Source organism: Vombatus ursinus, unplaced genomic scaffold, assembly GCF_900497805.2.
Source record: "Vombatus ursinus unplaced genomic scaffold, bare-nosed wombat genome assembly UNPS02014959.1, whole genome shotgun sequence".
Taxonomy (NCBI): domain Eukaryota; kingdom Metazoa; phylum Chordata; class Mammalia; order Diprotodontia; family Vombatidae; genus Vombatus; species Vombatus ursinus.
Window position 1 is genome coordinate 8,358,562 of NW_020954737.1, and position 9,019 is coordinate 8,367,580.

General features: G+C 38.7%; 1 protein-coding gene and 1 long non-coding RNA gene across 2 annotated transcripts in view; one reads left to right on the plus strand and one right to left on the minus strand.

The window, feature by feature from the left end:
- Window positions 1-9,019, minus strand: part of LOC114030466 (choline-phosphate cytidylyltransferase A) — an 86,026-nt gene that overhangs the window by 68,018 nt on the left and 8,989 nt on the right. The gene's annotated exons all lie outside the window — the stretch shown is intronic.
- The window catches only part of LOC114030468, an 18,930-nt gene that overhangs the window by 9,029 nt on the left and 882 nt on the right, over window positions 1-9,019 (plus strand). The gene's annotated exons all lie outside the window — the stretch shown is intronic.

The window sequence follows — 9,019 nt, forward strand, 5'->3', positions numbered from 1 at the left end:
CATTGGTAAAACAACTGACCTGAAAAATCGATCCAGGAGAGACAATTTAAAAATTATTGGTATACCTGAAAATCACGATGAAAAAAAAGAGCTGGACAGTATCTTTCAGGAAATCATCAAGGAAAACTGCCCGGAGGTCCTAGAACCAGAAGGTAAAATAGTCATACAAAGAATCCACCGCTCACCTCCTGAAAGAAATCCCAAATTGAAAACACCAAGGAATACAGTAGCCAAATTCCAAAATTACCAGGTCAAAGAGAAAATACTGCAAGCAGCCAGAAAGAAACAATTTAAATATCATGGAACCACAACAGGATTACACAGGACCTTGCAGCTTCTACATTAAAAGACCATAGGACATGGAATATGATATTTCGTAAGGCGAAAGAGCTTGGTTTACAGCCAAGGATCAACTACCCAGTGAAAAGGAGCACAATCTTTCAGGGGAGGAGATGGATATTCAACGAAATAGGGGACTTTCATACCTTCCTGATAAAAAGACCAGAGCTCAACAGAAAATCTGATCTTCAAATATAAGACTGTATTGTTATTACACCATGTTAAAGGAGTATACATAAAGGGGGTGGGTATAAATTGACTTTGATGTAATGATGAAAAAAAATCTAATCAAGTGGGTTAAATGGATCCAAGTAAGTAAATTAATATGATCTAACAAAGAAAATGTACTGAGAGAAAAGGAAAAGAGGAGGCAAACAAGGGTAAATTATAACACAGGAAAAGGCACAAAAACCTATTCCAGCAGAGGGAAAGAAGGGAGGGAGATGAGCATTGTTTGAACCTTACTCTCATCAGATTTGGCTCAAGAAGGGAATAACATAATCAGTTAGGTATAGAAGTCTAACTCGTCCTATAGGCAGGTAGGAGGGAAAAGGGGAAAGAAAAGGGAGGGGGCTAATAAAAGAGAGGTAGGACTGAGGGAGGCGGTGGTCCAAAGCAAAACATTAGTGAGGAGGGAAAAGGAGAAAGAAAAGAATAAAAGGGGAGGAAGGATGGAGAGAAAGATAGTAATCATAATTGTCAATGTGATATATGACTGTAATGGAATACTATTGTGCTATAAGAAATGATGAACAGGCAGACTTCAGATAAACCTGGAAAGACTTATATGGTTTGATGCTGAGTGAAGTGAGCAGAACCAGGAGAACATTGTACACAGTAACAGCCACATTGGGTGATGACTCACTTTGATAGACTTAACTCGTCTCAGCAATACAAGGATCTAAGACATCTTCAAAAGCCTCATGATGGAAAATGCTATCCACATCCAAAGAAAGAACTATGGAGTTTGAATGCAGATCGAAGCATACTATTTGCTATTTTTTTTCTTCTGTTGTGTTTTGTTTCCTCTTCCTGGTGGTTCCTCCTATTAGTTCTAATTCTTACTTACAACATCACTAATTTGAAAATGTGTTTAATAGGAACGTATATGTATAGCCTATATTAGATTGCGCACCATCTTAGAGAGGGAGGGAGGGAGGGGGAGAAAAATTTAAAACTAAAAACTTATGGAAATGATTGTTGATAAATTAAAATAAATTAATAAAATTGGAAAAGAAAGGACAACCCATCTTACTCAGCTTGCCCCAAGTCTTTCTTTCTACCAAACTACCAAAGTAATAATGACAGTCATTAGAGTACTGAGAATATTTTCACATGTAAGAAGTGAACAGTTTGACCTTATTAAGTCCTTTATAATTGGTCTTAAATATTTACCTTATGTTTCTCCTGAGTCTTCTATGTCAAATTTTCCATTGAGTGCTGGTCTTTTTGTCACAAATACCTGAAAGTCTTTCAGTTCATTGAATGTCTGTTTTTCCCTTTCAGGATTATACTCAGCTTTGCTGGGTAAATTATTTTTGGTTGCAACCCCAGGTCTTTTGCTCTTCAAAATATTGTGCTCCAAGACCTATGGTCTTTTAACTTAGAAGCTTCTAAGTTTTGTGTGACCCTGATTGTAGCTCCATGGTCTTTAAATTGTTGGGTTTTTTTTTTTCCATTTCTTGCAGCATTTTCTCCTCAGCCTGGGAGACTGGAAACTTAACTATGATATTCTTGTAAGTTTTCATCCTGGGATCTCTTTCAGGTGGTGATAGGTGAAATTTTTTTCTATTTCTACTTTACCCTCTCATTCTAAAACTTCAGTGCAATTTTCCTTAATAATTTTTCACTAAATTGTATTGAGATTCTTTTTTTGGTTATAACTTTCAGGTAGTCTAACAATTCTTGTATTGTGTCTCCTCAATCTGTCCTCCAGATCAATTGTTTTTCTCTTTGAATTAGGAGTGATTTTTTTAACTTTGCTATCTTCCCTTGAATATGAACCCAGATCTTCTCTCTCCCCATAGTAGCTGTCTATGGTCCAGTTCTTTCTCCTTTACTTATTTTTATTTTATTTTTAGCAGCTTATTATTGTAACTGGCTGTAGTCCTGGGGTGCTGGGAATGGTAGCTCAGGCCTCAGGTCCTTCTTACTGTTATTTTCTGGTTAGGTTTTTAGTTTTTTTTTGTTTTTTTTTGTTTTTTGCTAGGCAGTGGGGTTAAGTGACTTGCCCAGGGTCACACAGCTAATAAGTGTGAAGTGTCTGAGGCACTTAACTAGGGTCCTCCTGACTCCAGGGCTAGTGCCCTAACCCCTGTGCCACCTAGCTGCCTCCTTACTGTTATTTTCTAAGCTCTGTCATGGGTTCAAAATCAGGCACTCCTCTCCATTCCCAAGACAGGGCTATCGTCCCCAGATACACCATCCCACAAATGTTCCTGCTGTCTGCAGATCCCTATGGCTGCAAACTTCAGCTCTCTCCTCTGCACAGGAATGACAGTCCCATAGGAGAGCAGCTCTCTTGGTAAGTGCCCACAGGCAGTAGGATTCCCTGCCCCTCTGCTATAACGCTCACTCGCTGAGCTTATGCTCACTCCTTCTTGCCCACAGCTGCAATGGGACTGTGTCTGGTCAGCAGAGCTGGGTCTGGCTTCAGGCAACAGCTGAGGGTCCTTAAGTGTTCTGCTGCTCAGCTGTCCAACCCCCAAACCATCAGCTAGGTGAACTTTCTGAGCTAGTTCCCCCAGGGCTTGTTGTTTGTTGTTTCGGTGGAATCTTTGGGGAGGTATTTGCCCTTCAGCTGGGCCTAATCTCTGCCTTCAGAGGTTGAGTCTTTCCTGAGGTCCTCTCAAGTTGTCTTAGGAGGACAGATGCTCTACGTTCACTTTGAGGCAAAGTTCTGTCTTTTTTGTGGGGGAAATTTGGAGAGCCTAGGATTTTCTGACTTACTCTGCCATCTTCCCAGAATCCTCCCCATTACTGCTTACTTTAAAGATAGATAAAGAAATAGATCAATCGATTGATCGACTGATCACATTTGGCCCATTAGTTCCAAAGCTGTCCTGACTGTCTGTCTCCCCCAAACATCCTGCCATTCAGTGGCACTTTTAAAAAATGCTTCATTGATGCTTTCGTTATAATTTTTTTCTGCTAATATTTATCTCCTTTTTGACCCTCACTCCCCAATCCTCCCTTGTAATAACTAAACACAGTCAAAATGCGCCACATGTTGGCCATGTCTCATTCCTTACCTCTAGTCCATAACCTCTCTGCCAACAGGTAAGAAGCATGTCCTGCCATCGTCCTCACCTGGAGTTGTGGTTGACCACATGACAGTAGTTGAGGTTTCCTAAGTCCTTAAGAGTCACCCCTCCCCACAATGTAGTAGTCACTGTTCAAATTGTTCTAGGGGTTCTGCTCACCCTTTTGGTATCAATTCATAGAAGTCCTCCTGAATCTGTCCCCTTCGTCATTTCAATACAATATTCCACTCATTTCTTATACAACTGATTCATTTACTCCCCAAAAGATGATTGCTACCCACTTTCCAGTTCTTTGCAACAAGTCCTTAATCAATTTCTAAAGAACAAAAGCCCCCTTTTGTATAAAATGAAATTGTGCTATAGAGAGTAAGTGGTTGAAGAGACTCAGCGGGGATAAAACAGCAAACCAGTTTGGAATCCAGCATTTAACGTCTGACCAGCCCAGTGGTGAAAGCGGTTTCAGCCCAGCCCTTCAAAAAACAGAAGGAATCACCTTGGGTAAAGGAGAAGAAACTCTCTGCCTCCTCCCCTCCCCACAGACCAGAAGATGACCTTGTGAGTTTTGAAGGATAGGAGAATACAGACTGCCCATGGGCATCTTAGCAGTATCACCAAAACAAAGTAGCTGAAAATGGATGCAAAGGATAAACTGAACACCGTGAAGACAGGCAAGTTCAGGACTCTAAAAAGACAGACAGCAGAAAGCTACCCCTCACTAAGAGAAACTTCTGGAGGACCGAGAGAAAAGCGCTTCCCACAATCAGTAGCTCTGAGTTTACCTCTTTGCTATAAGAGCTCTCTAAGCTTGAGCCTACTTTTCCTTGGACTCTGTGGGAAAAGGATGCCTAAAGTTTGGGGGAGGGATTTGTACCAATTGTTTTTACTATACCACCTTAGCAAATAACCCATTAAAGCCTAACTGATATCAACTTATAATCAATGAAGGAAGCCCACCGGTGGAGGCGCACGAGCAAAAGCATAAAGAAAACACCTCTAACATCTCAGGGTTACCCATAAAACCCACATCAAAGAAGTAGCCACACACCCCCTGGAAAGCCAAGTTTCCAATGTGATTGAGAATTTGGGATAACGGCCTCAAAGCATACAAGTTTACCACCTCTTAGGAGATAGGGAGCTACCTACTCATGAAGATTTTTCAGTACTCTGGAAGTATGATTGTTCATGGCAGTGATCAGAGTTCTTAAGTCTTTTAAAGTTATTTTTCTTCACAATATACAATACAGTAAAATAAACATTTATCAAGAACCTGCATTCCAGACACTATGCTAATCACTGATGATACAAATATTTCTTAATATTTAGAAAGACAGATCCTGCCCTCGAGAAGCTGGTACCCAGAGGGCATGATGATGGCAGAGATGGGAAATTAAGAGTTTGATGGGCTTCTGAGCCCTCTTTTTATGTAGGTTTTGGGAGGTGCTTTTTGCTCTGCCCTCCAATGAGATAAGCAGAGGCTACTTATATAAATTGTGCTCCTGGTTCTGCTCACTTTGTTCTGCATCACTTCATACAGTGTTCCTAAGTTTGTATGAAAACACATCTTTCAGCATTTCTTACAATGCAATAATGTTCCACTACATGCATATAGCAAAATTTGTTTGGCTATTCCCCAGTTGATGGGAAGCCACTTACTTTCCAGTTCTCTGGTATAACAAAAAGGGCTATTAAAAATTTTTTGGTACATATAGGTCCTTTTCCTTTCTTTGACCTCTTTGAGGTACAGGCCTAGTATTGATATACTTTAACCAAAGGATATGGATAGTTTAGTGAGTCTGATGCTTTTCAAACTGTCTTTCCTTGATTTTTTTTTTCCGGATCAGTTGTTTCTGAGATATATATATATATCTTACATTTTCTTTTTTTTTTAACAATGATAAACAGTTTTTATTCAGGCAATGAAACACGAAAAAAATATATTAGTACTTATTATAATAATTCCATTTGTGTAAGTATAACTCTTAAAAATATTTACCTAATGTATAAAAAGGGAAATTATTATGCATATAAAATTTATATAGATGATCATTACATATACAATGCAATCCTGGTAGGAGTCAAGCAGCTTTCAATCCTCCCTATGGGAGGGTAATCAATCACTGTATGGCAGTCACAGGGGCACAGCAGAAGCAGATGTTGAATTAGGATAGTCACTTATTGGCCCATGTGTTACTATACATGGAAATCTACTGGCAATGTACTCATGCTGACAGCAACACTGAGGAACATACAGGCACCTTTGAGAATTAAAAAGGGCATCTAGGTTCTACCACAAGGAGGAGAAGACTCCAGGTTAGACTGAGTTAAGACTTGGGGGTTGGCTTAGAGTTCTCATGACTACAAGACCATTTGGGTTATCAAGTAAATACAGAAGATTACAGTTATTAGCCTGGGCACTCCATAAGGGCAGGAACTATCTGAACCTTAGTACCAACACAGACTTAATACATGTTTGTCAAACTGATTTAAGGATTTTGACTAGCAGAGAACTTCTTTAGATTGGATTCTAGATGCCACTTCAGGCAGAGAGCAATACAGTCTTTAATAGCTCTAAAAATAAAGAACAATTCAAAATATGAGAATGGCTTGGCTGCATGCCTGGCTTGTTTGTATTTAGGTGACAGAATACCGCAGTTGATCATGCACTTAGTATGAGATAACCATAGAAACACGTACCTTACGTTTTCTTATATTTTTTTCAATCTTTTGATTTTGTTGTAGTACTTCTCATTGTCTCATAAAGTCATTTGAGTTCTGTTTGGTTCATTCCAATTTTCAGGAATCCATTGTTTGGATTGTTTTCTCTCTCTGTTCTAAAGAAATTTATTCTTTCAATTTTTTTCTCCAGAGTTCTTATTTCATTTTTAATATCTTCTTCATTCCTTCCTGATACTCTTGTAGTCCTTGTGACCAAACCATTTTTTCCCTCTGACATTCTACTCGTAAGTTCTTGTACTTCTGAGTTTTCCTCTTAGGGAAAAATTTGGATTCATGTTTATTCATTATGCTTCATATTTACTCAAATATCCAGCCTCAGTTCCTGATTTGGGATCTGTGAGAGGACCAATATCCCTTGCCACACTTTTGAATGAGGTAGCAAGGCCCTATTTGGTTCTGACTCACTTTCCTAACTTCCACTTCTCATGTGTCTAGGCCCAAAGATATGGCAAGCTTCAGTGTCACCATCAGAGCCTTAAGAATGACTGTGCAAAGACAAGATGCCTAACTCTTCCTATCCTGTCTCTTCATTTGGCTTCTGCACTGTCTTGCTCTTTCTATCTCTTTAGCTTCCCCTTCTTCTCTATTTCCTCTGCAGCTCCTCATTCCTGAACTGAATTGTTTAATTTGTTCTCAAAAACACGGGAAGTCTGATTTTTTTTTCTCTATAAGTGTAAGAAATTCTGGTTGTGAAGACTATTAATCTAGTTTTATAATTTCATCATTGAAATGCTTGAAATAAATAAGTATAAATATAAATATATATATATATATATAAATATATATATATATAAATATATAAGTATAAATAAATGAGTATTGCAAAAACAACAACAACAACAACAAACTAATATCTAATGTCTAAGGACTAATGTCATCCCTGGAGTTTCTCTACTGTGTCCCCTAGGGCCTCCTTGGAATCATGTCTACTGCTCTCGCTAAGGTTTTCGTAGTCTAAGTACTTCGAAAGGTTTTCATGCTTAGGGCTTCTGGGAAAGGAAAAGAGGAAAGGAATAAGGATTTATATAGCACCTACTATGTGTCAAGTACTGTGTCAAGCACTTTAGAAATGTTATCTCATTTGAGCCTCACAACAACCTTGTGAGTTAGGTGCTGTTATTTTCTCCATTTTACAGTACAGGAAACTGAGGCAAACAGAGATTAAGTGACTTGCCCAGAGTCATACAGCTAGTAAATATCTGAGGCTAGATTTAAATTTGGGTCTTCCTGACTCCAGGCCCAGCACTCTATTCACTGAGGCACCTGGCTATCTGTTTACCTACATTTATGCTGGCTTCTTTGGCAAGAGCCCTATTCCATCATTCATAGCTTCTGGTTATCTTTTTTTGTTCAGTCCAGGGTAGATGAAGAAGCTTGATGAAGTTTTTCTTTAAAATCTTTGGGTCACTGTTCAATCTGGCAGCCTTTTTAGATCTATGCTGAAGTAAATGTAGGAGAAATGAGCTCCTCTACACCTTTTACCTGGCCATCTTCACCTGATGTCTCCATTCCCCCTCTCTTTCTCTACCGTCTCTGTATTTTATTCTCTAATGGTTACAGACATGCCCAGATCTCAACCATCATTAAAAAACCCTCACTAGATCCTTCCATATTGGCAAGCTATTATCCCTTTTATTTATTATTTATGCTTATTAATGTAAATATTAATTATTATCCTTATTATCCCAAGCTATGTCTCCTCTCTTTCACAGAACCTATCCTAGGAAAAGTTCTCTATACTCATTGCTTCTACTTTCTCTCCTCTCACTCTTCAATCCCTTGCATTCTGGTTTCTGACTTCACCTAACTGAAGGTGCTCTCTCCAGAGTTACAAATAATCTATCCCTTAATTGCCAAATTAAAGACTTTTTTTTATCTTCATCCTTCCTGATTTCTCTATTGCATTTGCCACTGTTGATCACTCTCTCCTCCTGAATACTCTCTCCTCGTTCTCCTCCTACTTGTCAGTCTGCAAAAAAACCTTCCCAGTCTTCCTTAATTTAGTGCCTTTCCTCTGCAGATTAATTCCAATATATCTTGTATATAAGTTGTTTGTACATAGCTGTTAGCATGTTGTCTCTCCTTTTATACTCTGAGCTCCTTGACAGTATGATCTGTCTTTTACCTTCCTTGTATCCCTAGTACTTAGCACAGGGCCTAGCACATAACAAGTACCTAATAAACGCTTACTGACTTGACTTTTCATTCTTCTTTTTTGGATCACAATGTATACCCCATCCCTGAACTCTAGGTATCTCTCTATCTAAACTCCTCATTTCTCATGGATTCAATTACCATGTCTATGCAGATGACTGCCAGATCTGCACATCCATTCCTATCTCTCTTCTCCTGAGCTCCACTCCCATATTACTAATTGTTTATTGGACATTTCAATCAGGATGTTCCATAGACCTCTCAGACTCAATTATGTCCAAAAGAGAAATCATCTTTCCCCCAAAATCTACCCCTCTTCCAAAATTTCCTATTTCTTTCAAGACTACCACCATCCTTTCACTCTACCTTTACTCCCAATCATTTAATTAGCTGGCTAATCTTGTCTTTTCTATCTCCACCCACCTCTGACATGTACTCTGTGATCTTGGGCAAGTGTATTAACCTCTAAATGTTCTAGGCAACTCTCTTTTTTTTTTTTTTTTTTTTTTTTTTTTTTTTTTTTTTTT